Source organism: Erigeron canadensis, chromosome 8 (assembly GCF_010389155.1).
Source record: "Erigeron canadensis isolate Cc75 chromosome 8, C_canadensis_v1, whole genome shotgun sequence".
NCBI lineage: Eukaryota > Viridiplantae > Streptophyta > Magnoliopsida > Asterales > Asteraceae > Erigeron > Erigeron canadensis.
Genome location: NC_057768.1, coordinates 15113161 through 15130701, shown reverse-complemented (window position 1 = coordinate 15130701; position 17541 = coordinate 15113161).

The window sequence follows — 17541 nt, the reverse complement described above, 5'->3', positions numbered from 1 at the left end:
GGTACCACCAACGTTTGTAAAATCATTTAAATCACCTAATTAATCAGTTGTTTTGTAAAAGCCGGTACCACCAATGCTTAAAACAATTTCCCTAACCAACTAGTTTATTTGACTATCTAATTAACAATTGTACCTATGTGAAGATAACGTGGTACCACCAACCGTTACACAACACGTTGACAAAATAACTCCTTTTATTAAATGACATTCACTATCATACCATGAACTAGTGATAACTGTTTATAGACAAACAATTAATAGAAAATCACATATGTATTCAACTAGTACCACTAACGAAGAACACATATGTCACCAATATCAAATAATAATTAATAAGGAATTAAATCATCAATATCTCGACTGTGCAATCCTATATATTGTATCACTACATCCGAGACGGATGATAAAGAATTAGCTACTCATGACAAAATAGATAAATAATATAACAATTATTGATATAAAAAGATTTATAATAAAAATCGTATGTTTATAGTCTTGTAAGAATGTAATTAATAATAATATAAAAGAAGAGAAAAAGATCAAACTATGGATGTGAAGATAAATATAGGCCGTTGATCCTTTTGAAGCTGCCGCTTCTATGTCACGAGAAAAACAAAGGCCAAAAAACCTTTTTTGATCTTTTCGTCTTTTTGCGGCTCTCCTCCACGAACCAAGCGTCTCCAAAAAATTCCCTCCTCCTTTATTAATTGTCACCTCCTCTTATTACTGAGCAGCTTCCAAAATATATATACTTGTTGCTGTTGCTGTTGCATACAAAAACAAAGGGGACGTGCCCTCTTTTCCTTCTTTTGGGCCGGATGGACACAAGAACAGAGCAAAGGCCAAAGCCCAATTGCTTTTCTTTTACCTTGGGCCGCTGCTTCTTCTTTCTCTCGGCTGGAACAAGTGCACGAGACCACCACCACTTTTTGTACTTGTGTTTTGTAACTCTATTTAACTGAATCATCTTCTGTGAACCTCAAATATGTCGTCTCTTCCAAAATTACGCTCAAATACCTTTTTTTAACCTGAAACACTAACAAATATCATAAACGTATCAAATGTATACTAAAACGACTCGAAAACCATGCTAAATCAACTAAATACATTATGGCAAATAAGTATAAAATACGACACATCAGGGCCAAATGAAATCATAGGGTAGCTACTCCACTAATCATTTATTTTTGGTACGAAACACCTCGTATGACACTACGATAAGTGCCCACCGTCAAACAAAATATACCTAGGATCGATCCATAGGCCTCCTATCAAAATTTAATATCCAAGTGCACATAACCACTCGGTGGTCATCAAAAGGAGATGCCCTAAATCAAATCAAATACACCGCTACGGTCGGTGCCATGTCATCGGTGTCACAATAACGCGTTCATGGGACCTCCATGGATAGGTTACTCTTATATGCATATCTTAAAAAACCATTTTGACCAACTTATATACATAAATATATCAAATATGTTTTTAAGAAACAAAAATGAATTTTCGGACTATTAAAGTAACTAAAAATATATATAATATTTTAAGACATTTAAGTATAGATTTAAATTTACATCTCTGTCCACCAAATTCTCACAAAATTTTAATGGAGTCATCATGCCATATAATGTGATTGTATTAATATTTCAGAGCCCACAAATATGATTAATATTATGCGACTGTATTATATTTCTGGCCGACGAATATTCGAGAGACATATTAGTATACAAATCAGGACAACTTGTACAAATCATGGCATCCAATGTAACACCCAAAACTACCTTTTACGGACAGTTTCGAATCGGGTTTCAAGAGACGGTTTTGACACAACTATAGATAACTAAATATTATGATTCCCCAATTAATAATTATGCAGACAACATCGAAATTCAGGGATATCACAACACTTATACAAAGGATAACAAACATATAACTTTTCAAATAACACGTAATTTTTATATACAAAAAAACGACACACATATTATGAAACAAAGTTTTGAGAGGAAAGACGTTACTGGAAGGATCCTAATACCAATATTCGTACCATTATAAATATAAAAAATAAAGTTTTGAAAGAAAGGATTGTACCGAAAAGATCTTAATAACCTCCAGAATATCCGTACCTTATCGCTGATCACAAAAATTGCAAAAATGAAAGAATTGCCAAATTAATACGATAACCTATCCAAATCTAACAAACATAATATATATAAAAGTATTAGCAAAAGGACAATCAAATAGATGTTATATAATATCTTTTATATTTTTATGTTTTTATCATAAAGTTGTATTCATTTAAAATTAAGTTTTTTGGTGAAAACTAGAAAATATATCTGGATCCTTGGATCATAGCTAATCTAAGGCCACAATTCATTTGAAAAAAATAACACATAGAGGCAAAAAAGTAATTTTACGCACACTATATAAATAAAATAAAAAAACACCCCGCTCCTCCTTCCCTCTGTTTTTCCTCCGTCGACCAAAACCCTAACCTCCATAAACCACCACCTGTCGTCATCTTTATTATCTAATATTGTTCATCTCCATCAGTAATCAACGTCAAACACTCCTGCCCCCGTCATCTTCATCGTCCTTTGCTTCTATTAGTACGATTTGTATGGTTCATCGACGCAGAATTCAACATCAATTAACCTCGCCGTCGTCAATTAAAACACTAACTTTTGATTTCATTTTCTTAATCAACATAGGAAGAAGATATGATGAGCGATGAAGAAAACGAACAAACAACAAGTATGTTAATATGAATTATAACAAACAGCTAATTTGAAACAAAAGGTGTTTGTATTTGTTTACAGTTACAGTTTATAGAATCACAATATTATTGCTTAATCTGAATCAGTGGGTGTTCTATTTCTTAACGACAGTTAGATTTTATGGAATCATGTTATTATTGTTAGGTTTGAATCAATCTGGTTGATAATCAACATGCTTAGAATGTGAAAAACAAGGTGTTTGTGTAGCTTAACGTATTCGATGAAAGTAGGATTGTATGTAATCACATTTGTAACACCTGTCGTTTAAAAATATGTATTTCCAAAAACTTTCGCCTAACGGCGTCAAAGAAAACGGAATTAAACTTTAAAAGTCCAAACCAGCAAAATCTGTTTGGTTTATTCATTAAATGGTGTTACTAGCCATATCATTAAAACAAATATAAATGGAAATCCATCGGTTGCCCAACATTAAACAACCGACATTATAGTAAATACAAATCATAAATATCTAAACACAAATCAACGTCTAATGCGGGTAGTCACTATGGGTAAACTACAACCAGCTTCAAGATCATCTACCCATGCCTCACATCTTCTCACATCAACCTGCTCACTATTGTTGGACCTGAGGGCACAACACATTTTAAAAGAGCAAGTGTTAGCTAACGAATTAACTAAGTAAGATAAAACATAGTTTATAAAATGTTTGTCCATTTAAAACATTATATAAAAGTCATATTAAATCGTTAAGGCACATATCATCAAACATATCATCTCACATACAAATCATAGCATCAACATCTTTCATATTAGGATGGGTCATCCTAAATATGCCTAGTCATCTTCTGCATCTCCACATATCACATCTAAACATCTTTATAATTCTGACATAAGTCATGCATCTCATATAACATATGCATCTTTATAAGTGTGACATAAGTCACACCCGACTAGATGGACAAACCTTACGGCTGTATATTATTGTCGTTAAGGAATGGCAAGCCAATCCAGGAGTAATCTGTATGTACATGACAAGTGGGGCGGGTCAGACCTCCCGTATTACTATTCACATCTTTGACCATGTTGCAAGGAGCCACCCGAGCAACCACATCTACGCACCCGCCGGGCAAGGGCAAGTATGGGTTAAGCTTAACACTTCACATCTAAATTACAAGCTCGATTTCATATCTCATATGGTTTAGGTGTTTATACTACCTAAACAATTATCACATATACATCTTTATGTTTGGGCCCTTAAACGTGCACGTGTCATGGCAACTTAATAAGTCTAGTGAACTAGATGAACAAGCCATGTAATCATGTACATTTCACATATCATCAACATATATTACATTTCAATTCATCTTAAGACATTACATATCATTTCATAGCATATCAATACATCTCATATATTGCACGACATTTCATAGCATATCATTACATATCATCTTTCATTACATAACATAGCTCATTACATAATGTATTTCATAACAACTCAAGCATTTCATATCATATCATAACGTGTCATATCTATGGGTAGCATTTTAGGCTTCAATATGCATATACATAGCCCATATCACCTCCCGTATAATCCCGAATACTCATAAGCAAACAAGATACTATTTTGGGAAGTTATTATATGAAAACTATGTTTTTGTTGAACCCTCAGCGTGTCAAAGTACTGTATCTTACCTTGGTATTGCTTAACAATGAGTTACATATGTCTTACAGTGCTTGCTAAGTATCCCCGACAACCTATTATACAATAAACATACATTACATAAGTTAAACGGAGCGAAAATGGTGAACTGCAGTTAGTGGGGCTCACTAACAATTCAGTGGGGCACACTGAATATTTTCTGAACTAAAACTGACCCTCAGTGGGTGGCACCACATTCCAGTGGGCCTCACTGGCTTCAGATTTTCCAAAAATGGGATTTTCGTGTTTCTTTCGTTTCGAACCCATCTCAAATCCTTACGACCTGAAATTTTCTAGATCACTTCAAGGCATCTTTTAAGACTTAATTAACACCATTAAACCATCAATTGATCCTTGGATTACTTACATATATTAATCACTCGATTGAATCGAAATCGATAAACGGATTGCAATTAAAGCATACCCAACCCTTAAACCAGAGATGGGTGGACAAAATCTATCAAAGACCATTACCCTATGATCTTAGAATAAAGAATTACCTGTACGAATGATTAAAGGATCAAAACCTAGAAGAAATCACCACCGAATAGATCCAAAATCGCACAAAACTTGAAGAGAGGCTCTAGGGTTCTTGAGGGAGAATTATTTTTAGATTACAATCTGATTATGGGGTTTATGGAACATGATATGGCCCTAAATCTGCTGGACCAACTTTGCAAAACTTAACATCTATACCCTTGTACTTTATATCTTTCACTTATTGCCCCTTAAACTCTTACGGGAACACTTTTCATCACTTTAACTCAATCGGGAATACATATCATTATTATTAATCACTTTACTAACATATTACTTTGTCATATGACATATTAAACCCTCCATTTGAACATATTTAATGAAATTAATCATTAACATGTAGACACATTAATCATATATAACGACCGTAGTCATTATCACATAACATGTTAACTATTAAGACGTATAAATTCGACGGAAGGCAAACGTTGACTAACGACATGATCAATGGTCGACATAAAATGTTGGGGATGTTACAATTACCTCCCCCTTAAGAGGATTCTGTCCTCGGAATCATTTCACCACTCATATGTAATTGACTTATCCATATCCTTAACTTTATCATTGCCAAACTCATTTAGCTCCGTACATAATCTTTTCTACTTTCACTTTACATTTCGACCGTTACATCATTTCTTTGGTTCAATCTTTAAATCAGACGAAGCAATCAACTCATATATTCAACCTTCATAAGTAGTACCCACATTACATATGGCGAAGGCTATTCATTTGGCGTTTAACCCCCTCACACACGTATCCTTTATAACTTGCTACCATAACTCACATGACTCATTTGAACAAAGGGTCGACTCGCCATAACTTTTGATGTATAACATATCCCTCCATAAGTTTTTATGGTTAAACCATTATACTCACTTGTTCAATATAAGCTTTCTTTGCTCACTACAAAACCTTCAATCAATTTTGAGCTAATCAAACACTCGTTCAACAATTCTAACTTATGAGCTGTTATTTCATGTCATATAGCTCTCCAACTTTCCTTTCAATAACAGGTCATATCGTGAAATGACGTTGATATGTCCATTTATATATACATTCCCATATCGTTTCTAAGTCGTTTTAAGCTTAATTATGTGCAATTTACATGTATATTCGATGCTTTGATGGTATTGTTAGTGGTTGCAGGCTTAGAACAGGTGAAATGGTTAGAAACAGCTAGAAGATGCATTAGGATGGTTCATGGACGCGTACGAGTGAAGACGGAATAAAAACTACAAGTTTTGGCTGAAAACTTACCAGGTGCGTCGCACCTGGAAGGATGGTGCGGAGCATTTTCTTCTCAGAAAGTTGGAAGATGTGAGAAAGCAGGGAAGTGCGGTGCACCGACCTTGTGGTGCGTCGCATATCGGGCAGAAGAATTTTTGGAAACAAGGCCAGGTGCGTCGCACCTGTAGGTCGGTTTGTGAAGACTTTTTGTAAACTTTATAAATACAAGACCAAAACCTTCCCATTCGATATACAATCACCTCCAGTCGATTTTAGGGTTCTTTGGGGCAATATTTAGTAGCTCTTTTGTCCATTAAGATCTAAGGGTTGCTCGTGAGCTTCAAGGCATTCGGTTATCGATTTTCTTAGCTTCTACTTGTTTTCTACGCATTGGTACAATATGTTCTCTTATACTTTTACTCTTTGTGTTATGTTTATGATTATGAGTAGCTAAATAACTTCATCATCTACTGAGATGAAGTGACACATTGAATAATGATTGCATAATCTTTTGAATTCAAGTTGATCGTTAAACGTTTTGTCGTAATCTTAATGTTTTGAGTTCTTATGCTCTTATCTACTGTTTTGTTGATAATGTATGAATGATTTAGAGGTATCTAGGTTTAGGAGTACATTATTCTAGTCGATTGGGTACAATTGATAGGTGTTAACTTGTGGTAACAAGATAATAAACAACAATAGATAATAGAATTCAAAGTGTTAACGATTTGGTAAAATCGATAGACAAGATTGTTTACAATAACAATACAAATTAGTCAATCTAGTAGGTCTTGATAGGGAAAGTGGTAACCGGAACTTAGGGGTCGAGAGATTGGTTATTGGGTTGGATAGGGTAATAAGCTAGGTGCGCAACTAGTGAGTTCTTTGTTCTACCTCGTTATAAAATCAACAAGTTGAATTGGTTTTAATATAGATGCAACCTAAATAATGTGTGTCATGGAGTCGAAGTAGATGATCTTTTAATTCTATTTGATATACGACAATTCTCTTTTCGATAAATTCTTTGGAATTTCTAACTTCTTCAATCAACTAACTTTTTAATATAAAAACCAAGATGACGTGGTGTCTTTAAAAAGCCAAACTCTTTTTAACTACTTAAAACTCGCTAGCTCTTTGTAGTCTCCGTGGAACGAACCTTTACTTGCTTTAATCTATATTGCATACGAACGGGTCCACTGCCCGATTGTGTGTGGTATTCGATTCGGAGTATTTTTAAGGATTTTAATTTAACTAGATTTTCACACATCAAGTTTTTAGCGCCGCTTCCGAGGATTAATTTAAGAGCTTTAGTTTGAGATTTCGTAGTTGATCCTTTCTTGTACTCAAGTGCAAGAGAGTTACTTGTTTTCTTAGGTTAATTTACGATTTTTAGTTTAAGTTTTCTGTTTTGTTTCGTTTGTGTAACTTGGTGCGTTTTACGGTTTTCTTTGTTTGTGTTTTCAGGTTTGTTTCTTAGTTGATGACCACAAGGGCTGCCGGTGTACCACTAGTAAGTCCTCAATCTAATCCGGGAAAGACGAAGAAACATGGGAAGAAACCTTTTAAAACCGTTAACCTTTCACCTAGCAAAATAGATTCCTTAAACTTAAACGTTGAAGATGAAAGTTCCGTCCATTCCACACCACTGGAAAATAAACAACCAACTCCACCGAAAAATTCACCACAATCAACACCCAAACTCAACTCCACCCTCTACACCTCCTACTACACCAAGAAACATGGCCGAAGACATGGTTCATCCGTTTGATAGGACTATTGGGGAGAGTACTCGAGTCATTGCACCTAATAGGGGCTCGGCTATTCGTCCTCCAACCACCGCTCTGAATTTCAATGTCAAGGGTAATCACTTGTCTCAGGTTGAGGAAAATCAGTTTGACGGGGTTGTTAAGTGGGATCCGTATGATCATGTGGAGAAGTTTGAAAAGGTTTGTCGATTGTTCAAGTATGGGGAGACTCAAATGCCGCATGTTAAGCTTGAATTGTTTCTGTTGTCTCTCACGGGAGAGGCGGCGAATTGGTATAAGAATCTCGATGAAAACATATTTGAGACATGGGAAGAGTTGAGGGAAGGATTCATTGAGCGGTTCTTTCCGGCTCAATTGGTTGAAACAATGAAGTTGGAGATCCGGACGTTTAAGCAAAATAGTGGTGAGGATTTGGTAGATGCTTGGAAAAGGTTGAAGGAATTGATGAGGAATTGTCCCGGGCATGGTATTCGATTAAATGAGCACATTCTTATTTTCTTCCGGGGTTTAGATAGCCGCACTCAAAGGGAATTGGATTGGGCTTGTGGAGGTAACATTAATAATGTCACTTACAATGAAGCCTATAAGATTATGGAAGATATGGTTCGTCCAAGTGTGATTCGAGAGGCGGGTAGAACTAAACCGGATCTTGTGAAAACAAGAAGAAGAAGTGTGGCTCGGGTTGATAGTGGTGGAAGTAATGATGTTGTGGCTGAAATTAAGGCATTGGCAAGTGTTAGGTCGAAAATCGACTAAGTATGATTTGTTTAAAATAGTTAAAGTTCAGTGAATGAAGCTTGCTCAGGATTCTGAAGTCATTCAGAATAAAGCTCACTGAAGCTTCACTTCAGTTTCAGAATCAACCAACACTGAAGACGTTCAGACTAAAGTTAAAGACTGAAGACTGAAGAAGAAGATCATTTTAGAAGCAGAGCTCAGAGAAGATCTTATCTGAAGGTGAAACTGAAGAGGCTCAGTGTAAAAGTATTTACAACACTTTTACACTGATTACGAGGAAGTCTTTTTGCAGGCTTTAAACTACCTTTACCCGGTTAATAACTTTATACCTGGGATTGGGATAGTTTTGGCAAAAGGTTGCGAATAAAGTATGTCAAGTCACATCAAAGAAACTTACATACTTTACCTTAAACAAACATGTTATGGATTTGTCCAACAAATCCATAAATGCACCCAACCATATTTGTACGGCATTTGCCATGTCATCAAGACATGTTTGCCTATAAATATAAGACTTCTCACACTTGCAAAAATGCTTGGAACTTTGGCATTTGCAACGTGTGATACTTACTCTAAGTATTCTTATGAGTAACTCCTCGTTGATTAGATCATTTGTATTTCTAGGTTGTTTAGATATTTTCACAAGTGTGATTATTTTTGTTCCGCAACAACCTTTGTATTTTGTTTATAGCAATAAATAAAATACTTGGAAAAATACATCTTGACTCATTGCCATAATACTTGATTATATTTAGTATTTATATAATTTCAAGCAATTGTTCTTAATTATCTTACTTGTTCATATCCATCATCTGGATCGTGATTCTTAACAAGTCTTCATCTAGATTAGAATCACTTGCCAGTCGGGTTACTTGATATAACTATCATTATTATCATATTCGTATTATATCTTGTTCTTGATTAACATCTTGTGTAGGTGGACTCACATTTGGTATCAGAGCCTCCCAGGTTTATTCATTAAGTTGTTATACCTGTTTTGATCCTACAAGATGTCTGGAACCGAACAACCAAACCCAAACCCTAGTGGTAACCCTAACCCAAATGTCAATATGAATCAAAATCCACCACCACCACCACCATTACAACCCTGTCCCTAAGTTCAATGGGGATAGTGACTCATTCATCACATGGAAAGCTTGTATGCTCAAGTATATCGCTGGGGTTGAGAGACACTTGACCTCTATTCTCTTAGAAGGTCCTTATGTACCAATGAATGCTTCAACTGTTGTTTTTAACCAAGATGGGACCCCTAGGTTAACACCCAAAGAGAAAGATCATTGGTCAGAGGAAGTCCATAGATTGGCTGACCTAGACTCTAAATTGCAGAATATGATTCTCTTTGCTGTCCCAGAAAGTTTAAAACCCACTCTTGTTCTACTTGACAATTCAAAATTAATGTGGGAAGAGTTATTAACTCAGGTTGAAGGTACAAAGGAAAACATTGTCACAAGAAAAGTTTCTTTGAATAAAAAATATGAAGCCTTCTTTGCTTTACCAAATGAAAGTTTGACAAACACGTATTTAAGATTCACAAATTTGGTTAATCAATTGAAAGCTCTTGGTGTCACAAAGGACAACGAAATTTTGTTGGAAAAGTTTTGTGATATTTTACCTTCTAAATGGGAAAACTTGATCATGGTGTTGAGACAAGGAAAAACCCTTCACAGTCACACTCTTGCCTCTTTGTATGGTGCCTTTAGATACACTGAGGAGAATAAAGCTGAGAGAGCTATGGCTGAGCAAGATGCTAAGAATCATACTTTAACCAGTTCTGCATTGGTTCATTATTCTGAACCCCTAAACACTGCTCTACTGTCTTCTGAGAGTGATCATTCTGACTCTGTGAAGAAGATGGTAGCTGAATTAATGAAAGCTGGTATTTCTGATTATGCATCACATGAATGTGATGAGGATGATGATGATGATGATCTGGTTGCAATGGTTGCCAAAACTTTTAATCGTTTCAAATTTAAATCCAAAAGAAATGGCAAACAATTTTCTTCAAATAATTTCATTGACAAGTCCAACTTGGAATGTTTTAAATGTGGAAAGAAAGGACATTTTATGAAGGAATGAAGATCATCACAACCCTCTTCGTCACAAAATGCCCCTAACCATTCTATTTTTCAGAAAAATGATGATGGGTACAAAGCTAAGTACAAAAAGCTGAAAGCCCACATCGCAATGATGGCACAAGAAGAATCCAACAAGAATAACTGCATGGTGGCAGACTTAGAAAAGTGGGAGGATTCTGATGTGTCCTCTGATGATGAAGAAGAAGTGAGGGACATGTGTTTCATGGCTCGTGAAGATCAAGGTCATGTTGTGAAAGCTGATGTGGAATCTGGTTGATGGGTGGACATAATAATGAAGAAGGTTAGTGCTTTTGGTTTTGAGAAAGATGTGGAACAAAAGTTGGATCTTTTAGTTCTGATAGAGGCTGACATTTCATATGCTGAAACTGTGAGTTCAGAAAGTATTAAAATGTTTGAAATAAATTCTTCTAAATTGAATGCCAGTCAGGCAAGGCTAAAAGAACTAAAAGATGTTCAACTGGCTTTGAAAAGTTATCAATCTCTGGTTTCCAACCTTGAATTGGAAAATGAAGAATTAAAAATTATTTTAGAAAAAGAACAAAAAATAATTAAATCTTGGATGAAATCACCATTTCCTGAAGTTGCCATCAAAAATACTTTTGCAAAGCAAATAGTAGCTTATGAGTCTGGTGATCTTCATCTGGCATCCATTATTACTGATTTAGATGCCCTTCCTAAAGAAATGAGGCCTGAAATTACTTTTAAAGAAATTGGTAAACAAAAGATTGTAACTGAACAAGCCCAGGAACAACCTGAGGGAAAATCTGAAGCATGCCAGACCAGTGCTTCAGATAAGAAAGCTAAATCCAAGAAGCCTTCCCCTCAGTCTTCATCTAAGGTTTCTAAGAACCATCAGAAGAAGAAATCTGTCTCCCCTGCTGAGTCCTCTACCTTAGATTCTGGTAGAGCTCAGGTGTCTAATGAAGAGTCTGTTTTGTTAAGGATAGAAAGTCAATTTCAATTGTTGGCCAGGCAAGTGCAAAGTTGTAATGCACGATTAAAAAATGTTGAAAGCACTCCTCTGAATCCTAAACAAAACCCAAAACCGTTTTCGAAGAAAATCAAGCAAGTTAAAGAAAAATCTGAGAAGAAAAAGGTTGAAGAAATCATTAAACCAACTGTTTTTATCTCTTCTGAGATCATGACCGACATCCCCTCTGATCCATCTGTTCCATATGTACCAAAGAAATCTAAGGCTGCTAAGGGAGAGCCCAGTGAACCCATCAAGAGATGGGTTCCCAAAAAGAACTAATCTTTGTGTATGTGCAGGGTGACCGCAAAAAGAATACATGGTTTCTTGACAGTGCTGCTGGTAGAACCATGACTGGTCACAAGACCCTACTAGAGGAATATAGGGTGCAAGAGGGGCCCTCGATAACATTTGGAAATGATGAAAATGAACAAACTGAGGGATATGGTGTAGTGAATAATGGTCAAGTTAAATTCACAAAAGTTGCATATGTGAATGGTTTGAAATATAACCTGATCAGTGTCAGTCAACTTTGTGATGATGGCGTCAAGGTACTATTTGATATTTCACAAGACACCATTTCACAAGGGAAACATTTACATAGTAGACATGAATAGTGCTACTTCTGAACAATGTTTCTACACAAAGGCAGATGAGGACACTAACTGGTTATGGCACAAAAGGTTATCCCATCTCAATTTCAAAAATATAAATAAGTTGTCAAGAAAACAACTTGCAGATGGGATACCAGCAATGTCCTTCAACAAAGACAAGCCATGTCCAGGGTGTGAAATGGGAAAGAAGAAGAGAGCATCCTTCAAGACCAAGCAAAATTTCAGCATCACTGAACCACTTCATATGCTTCATATGGATCTTTTTGGTCTTGTGAATGTTCAGACGAGAGCTGGGAAGAAATACACTCTGGTCGTAGTCGATGAATATTCGAGATATTGTTGGGTGATCTTCCTTAGAAACAAAAGTGAAGCTGCTGCTGAAATTATTGCCCTCATCAAACAAATTGAACTCAAGCACAAGCGAAAAGTTCGTCAGCTTAGAAGTGGCAATGGCACTGAATTCAGAAATTCCACTCTGGAAACCTTCTGCGCTGACACTGGCGTATCTCAGAACTTCTCCTCAGCACACACACCAGAACAAAATGGTGTTGTAGAAAGAAAGAATGGTACGCTGATAGAAGCTGTCAGAAGTATGTTGAATGAATCAGGTCTTCCAAAATGTTTCTGGGCTGAAGTTGTTGCAACTGCTTGCTACACCCAAAATCGTTCAATTTATGTCAAAAGACATAAGAAGACTGCCTATGAAGTGCTCAGAAATAGAAAACCGAATATTGGATATTTCCATGTATTTGGATGTCCAGTATACATTCTGAATGATTCCAGCAAATTGGGCAAGTTTGATGCCAAGGCTGATGAAGGTTACTTCTTAGGATATTCAACAATTCGCAAAGCCTTTAGAGTCTACAACAAAAGACTTGAAAAGGTTGATGATTCAATTCACGTCACCTTTGATGAATCAAATTCTGCAATTTTCAATAAACATGTCTCTGAACCACCTTCAGAAGGTTCTATCAGTTTTGGTGAATCTGATCACAATGATAAATCTGATTAGTCACCTGAACATGTTACTGATCATCTCAGTTCAGAAACAATTAAAAATCAGCGAAGTAACACCCCATTTTATCCTTCAGTCACTTTCAAACTACCTTATGAATTGACTATTGGATCAGATGTGCATGCTACTCCTCAGATATCAGTCTCCACTGAAGTACCTCAGAATGAAGAATTTCATGATGCAAATCATGATTTACAAGATGATGAAAATGATGAAACTGAAATAGTTCATTCTGAACCATCTCCTGAAGTAAGCCAGAGGAGCTCTTGCACTGATATCATTGTTCATCCTGGTCATTACTCTAAATGGACTCGTTCACATCCAATTGATCAAGTGATTGGCGATCCAAGTAGATGGGTTCAAACCAGAAGAGCCACAAGCGATCAATGCTTATATGTCAGCTTCTTATCACTGATAGAACCGAAGAAGATTGACGAGGCTATGAAAGATCCAAGTTGGGTTGAAGCCATGCAAGAAGAGCTTAACCAATTCGAAAGGAACAATGTTTGGGAGCTTGTTCCATGTCCCAGCAATCTGAAGAAGGAACCAATTGGGACAAGGTGGGTCTTTCGAAACAAGGTTGATGAAGATGGCCATGTTATCAGAAACAAGGTAAGACTTGTTGCAAAGGGTTATGCACAAGAAGAAGGAGTTGATTTTGATGAAACGTTTGCACCAGTGGCTAGACTCGAAGCTATCAGAATTTTCTTAGCATTTGCAGCTCATCATGAATTCAAAGTCTACCAGATGGATGTTAAAAGTGCCTTCTTGAATGGAGAATTGGAAGAAGTCGTGTATGTTTATCAACCACCAGGATTTGAAAGCAAGGAAAACCCCCACTGGGTGTATAGACTGAACAAAGCTTTATATGGTCTGAGACAAGCACCTGGAGCCTGGTATGATACTCTAACTCGACATCTTTTAGATAATGGTTTTAAAAGAGGTGCAATAGATAACACTTTATTCATCTTGCATGAGAAAAGTGATATCTTACTTGTACAAGTATATGTTGATGATATTATGTTTGGTTCTACAAATGAAAAATTGTGTGACAAGTTTTCAAAAATAATGTCTTCTGAGTATGAAATGAGTATGATGGGTGAGTTGACATATTTCTTGGGTCTTCAAGTGAAACAAACCAGCGATGGTATTTTTATAAATCAAGAAAAATTTGTCAGAGATTTATTAAAGAAATATCAATTTGACTCTATTTCATCCAAAGATACTCCAATTTCTGCACCATTAACTTTGGACTCAGATCCTAATGGAAAACCTGTCGATCCCACAAAATATCGTGGTATGGTGGGATCATTAATGTACTTAACTGCAAGTAGACCAGACATAATGTTTGCATCATGTCTTTGTGCACGATTTCAATCTGATCCCAGAGAAGCACACCAGAATGCATTAAAAAGGATTTTTCGATACCTTAAAGGTGTCCCTAGACTAGGTCTTTGGTATCCTAAAGGCTCAAGTCTAGATCTCATGGGCTATTTAGATTCTGATCATGCAGGTTGTAAGATAGATAGGAAAAGTACCACAGGTGGTTGTCATTTCCTTGGTGGCAAATTAGTTAGTTGGACAAGCAAGAAGCAGACTGCAGTCTCATTATCCACTTCTGAGGCTGAGTACATTTCTGCAGCAAGTTGTTGTGCTCAGATTTTATGGATGAAAAACCAACTAACTGATTATGGTGTTAAGTATACTAGAACGCCAATATTTTGTGATAACACAAGTGCCATCGCCATATCTCATAATCTTGTTATCCACTGCAAAACCAAGCATATCAATCTCAGGTACCATTTCATTCGTGATCATATTTTAAAAGGTGATATCGAAATTCATTTCATTCCCACTGACAAGCAGCTAGCTGATGTGTTTACAAAGCCTTTAGATGTCAAAACTTTTAAACATCTCATCAGCGAGTTAGGAATGCTAAATCCTGTGTAGCATTTCAGGGGGAATTGACAAAAATATTTTTACATGTAAAGGAAATTTTTCTCTAAGGGGGAATTTTTGCCTCAGAAAATATTTTGTCTGAAATGGTTCAGAAACTGAAGGACTTCAGAATTTTAGGAAATGAGAAGGTTCAGATTGCACTTCCTTAACCTCTGTCAGATTTTAAAGTTATTAAATCTGAAGTCCATCAAACCTTTTATAGTGGATACCTAGTTGGCAAGTGGACATGTGATTTTCACTGTACAAAGATACCTTTTTGATGACGTGTCATACCACTTGCGCCGTAAAAAAAATGATCATTGCTTTTGCATTAAAAATGGTTGAATATTTTTCGAAAAAGTGGGTCATCGCCGTTGTTGCATTAAATGCGGACGTATAACCAAAATTATTTTCGGATTTCAAACGCGATCAAAATCATTTTCAACAAAATATCTTTTTATTTTATCATGTTTGAAATTCAAAATTTTTTTTTTACTTTTCTTTGGGAATCCCTTCGTATTCCTTTAAAAATATAAATACCTTTTTCCCAAAATCATTCCATCATTTACTTCATTTTTCATTTACTCCCAATCATTCATTCTCTCTCACTTTCTTTTTCCTTCAAACATTCTCAAACTCTAAATTCCTTCATAACTTTTTCATCTTCATATCCTTTCATCAACATAGTCAATGGCTCAATCACAAAAAGAACCCAAAACATTAATCGCTTTTGAATACTCTCTCCCAAAATCGGCAGTCAAGCCAAGTTCGTCTTGGCCAAAAGAGTTTGAATCCAAATCCATCCGCTTTAATATGAATAATTACAAGGCAGCCCTCAATGCCAAATCCGATGGTTTGTTAGGGAGATTAAACACTTTTCTTCAACGATGCCCCATATCATATGCCTTAAACTGCCGATCCTGAACAAATGTACCACCGATATCTTCTTGAGTTCTGGTATTCGGCGGAAGTTAGGAAGGATGAAAAGTCTATATCCTTCACCTTGAAAGAAGGTACGGTGCAGTGTGTGTTGACCCTGGATGGGTTCCGTGAGGCACTAAGATTGAACTATCTGCCTCCCAATACTCCTTACATGAAAAGACGAAAAGGAGTAAATTTTAGAGAAATATTGTTGGTAACCGGCCACAACCAGATTTTAGATGATGATGGCAACTTGAAGACATCAGGCCACATCTTCATTGCCGGTTTCAAGAACTGTTGGAGATATTTCTGGACACAGATTGTGGAGTGTCTAGGTGGCAATTATGGCGGTTTGGATCAGATCTCATTGATCCAAGTTGAGATGGGCTACTACTTGTGGCATGGTATGAATGTGGATTTTGCTGAGATGCTGTTCTCTCAGTTATTGACCAAGTTGAAAGGGAAGAGGAGTATACATATTGCTTTCCCAAGATTTCTAAGTTTGTGCTTTATTAACATTCTGGGTGAAGGATATTCTAATATACTCAGGAGAGCTCTCAGACTGAATACTGCAAAGATCTATCCAAGCTCTCTGAGTCTGAAGATAAGCCTGAGCTCTCCCCTGCAATGCTTCAGGTACTTGGTAATAATGTTAAAACTGACGTAACACGACCAGCTGGCTCAGAAAGATCACTGGGCGGGTCACAAAAGAATGTGACACCCACCAGTCGATCTAGTGGCAAAATGTTGAACTTATTTAAATCCAAATTAAGTTCTTCCACCCTGCCACCTTCATCTTCCACTAACCAACCTGAGGATCTCCCAAAAGATTCCTCAAGATCTCCAAAAGGGTTATTAAAATTGCGTCCTTTTAGGCCATCCTTACTACCCAGGGATACTAGTACCCAAGCTCAGCCTTCTGAGACCTCAAAACAGGTTTCAGAAGAAGGTCAAATGGGAAACTTACAAGCAACCACCTCCAAAACTTCTTTAGGAGGAGATGGTGAAGACTTAAGTGTGTCAGCCCAACACACATTAGAAGTTGAGTCTGCACGTGCACCCCCTGTAACTTCACAAATCTTACACTCTGTACATGCACAAACTTTTGATGTTTCTCAGGTGATACCCAGAGAAATGGAGGTTTCAACTTCTACGGCAATGAAGGGATTCTTGGTGACAGCACAAGGACTACTGAGGCTACCCCGGTATCGACTGAAGAAGTACCACCCTTGACTGGTAACGATGCACCTGCTGCTGCAGCTGCTGA